General features: G+C 51.7%; 1 pseudogene; it reads right to left on the reverse strand.

Moving 5' to 3' along the window:
- Positions 1 to 604: 604 nt before the first annotated feature.
- On the reverse strand, positions 605 to 1960 carry LOC102434362 (annotated as a pseudogene).
- Positions 1961 to 2486: the final 526 nt, after the last annotated feature.

Here is a 2486-nt window from a genome sequence, read left to right on the forward strand (position 1 = left end):
ACGCAGAGAACTGTGCCCTGCATCTACTTGGTCTGGTTTTTTAAGGAGGAGAACCTTGTGCTCACTTTGCAGGTGGCTTTGACCTCAGGCTTAGTCACACATGGCATTTTGTTCCAGAGAAAATCTATTTTTGGAGGCAAACTAATTTACTTTATTTGGAGTCTCGCATAAGACACCCCTGGGCTGGGACTCACAGTGCGGCCACTGACTGTGTTTATAACCCTGAGCTCCTCACGGCTCCTCACAAAGCGTCGGGTTCTTCGTTTATGAAGTGGCATCTCAACCCCCCTTTTCGGTTTCCTTGGCCTTGCCTGCACTACAGGGGGTCCTTTAGTCATGTACTGATTTTCTTTTCTAAAGTGAAAATTCAGCTTCACATCACAGATTCACTTCCAGCTCCTTGGAACGCTCCTTTCTTTGGCTCAAAGGTGAGACTAAACGGGAAAGCCAGGCAATGCTTGGTCACCTGAAATAGGACGGGGCGGGGCAGTGCCAATGCTGTCCGCACAGGCTGGGCACCAGGGGGCTCCGAGTCGCAAGCCGAGTTTCTAGAGTTGTTAGCTGGCAGCCGAGGAGCCCCACTCCCGGACGTGGGAGCCATCACTCAGTGTCCCCGCCACACGGGACAGCAGTGCCTTCTGGGTTCCCCCTTGGCGTCTTGCTGGGTGTAGTAGTACAGGGACTTGCCACACGTTCTCTCTTTTAAAAAAAATTTTGTTTTATTGCTTAAAGTATTACAAAGAGTATTACATATGTCTCCTTCCCGCCCCCCCCCTTGACATTACCTCGGCCTCCCCTATCCCCCAGTGTCTTATGCCCATTGGTTATGCTTACATGCATGCATACAAGTCCTTCGGTTGATCCCTTACCCCCCTCCCACCCACCAACCCTCCCCGGCCTTCCCGCTGTAGTTTGACAGTCTGTTCGATGCTGCTCTGCCTCTGTATCAATTTTTGTTCATCAGTTTATAATGGTCTTTATTATCCATAAATGAGTGAGATCATGTGGTATTTTTCTTTCATTGACTGGCTTATTTCACTTAGGCCACACTTTCTCTTGATTTCAGACCTAATTTTCAACAAGTCCACCTCACTGCGGAGACAGTGATTCTGATCTGGTCCTCATCACGAGTCCCCTTGCCCTTCACAAGTAGAGGCAGTCAGCAAAGTACAGGGGCTTGTCTGGGTACAAGGGGCCAGGCTCAGGAAAGCCCTTTCCAGGCCTCCGGGACCTCCTTCTGGATGCTCTGTAACATGTCAGAGGGACGGCAGCGCTGAACCTGCCAATTACTTTCTGGACATGACACACGCTCCCATCAGTCACGATGCTGATCCCCTTGGGAACACCAGTCCCTTTCCCCTTCACTCCAGCATCACAGATCCCGGGGGCATTTGGTCAGTCAGGCCATAAGCCATGACAGAGTCATCTCTGCTCTTCCGCCTTTCGCCAGGGCAACCACCAGCTTGCGGAAGTCACCAGATGTGTCGGGAATCAGGTCCTTCTCCAGCTCAGTCTCCTACGTTTCCTGTGGACTCCGTTAGCTTCCTGCAGCTCCTGCTCCCTCCGTGAGCAGATGACCTCAACAAGAGAGCCCTCCTCAGTGCCAGCTCCTCCGTGGAGGCCTTCGGCTGGGAAGCAGCGCCCTGAGCAGGTGTTGTCAATAGGCCCGCAACCCCCATCTCCAGGTGGCCGGACAAGGCCGACTTGGGTGCTGAAGCAGGTTCCTCTTTTGTCCTTCTCTGTTGTGGCTGTGGTTGGTCAGAATGTTGACAGTGGTGACCTCATCCACACTTTTGGTCTTCATGGCCATTTCAACGTCCAAAGCACCCCAGTTGCCATCACAGTTGGTGTGGGCTTTGACTGCCCCGTCCCCATTGAGGGGTGTAGAGTGGCCACCCTCCGAGCTGAGCGTGCGCAGATTGAAAAGTCTTGTCATTTGCGTCGCTGGAGTAGGACCCATGATGCACTGCAGTGGAGAAACCATCCAGGGGCAAAGCCCTACTCGGTGGAGGCGTTTGGGCTTTCTCACTGGCACCCCGTCCAAGCGCACTGCCGGGAAAGTTGCCCTGGACTTAAGTTTTGGAAGCACCGGAAAGACTGATCCTTGCAGGTCTGAAGTTGGACTGCGTAGCAAGCAGGTAAGATCATTTGGGGGAGGGGTCTCATGAAAGTCTCTCCAGACTTTATTTTCCTCATCTGCACACATGGTGAGGACAGGGATGGTTTGGAAGGTTCTGTCCGATTCAAATGATATCAACCCTTGATACTTAGATATAGCGGGAGAACATAATTTAAAATACTTTGGGAGATAATGAGTCTTGGACTTGGAATTCTCACTCAGGAATGACATTTTGAATTTCTCACGTGACCCCTTGAAGGGTTCTCTTGGACATTTTTGTCCAACACTGCGTTGTCTCGCCAAGAAATGTAACTGAATTTGGTGGTAGCGTTGATCTGTGAAAGCTTAGAGCGCGGGGGCTGTGGGC

The sequence above is a fragment of the Myotis lucifugus genome, unplaced genomic scaffold (genome assembly GCF_000147115.1).
Source record: "Myotis lucifugus unplaced genomic scaffold, Myoluc2.0 scaffold_623, whole genome shotgun sequence".
NCBI classification, from domain to species: domain Eukaryota; kingdom Metazoa; phylum Chordata; class Mammalia; order Chiroptera; family Vespertilionidae; genus Myotis; species Myotis lucifugus.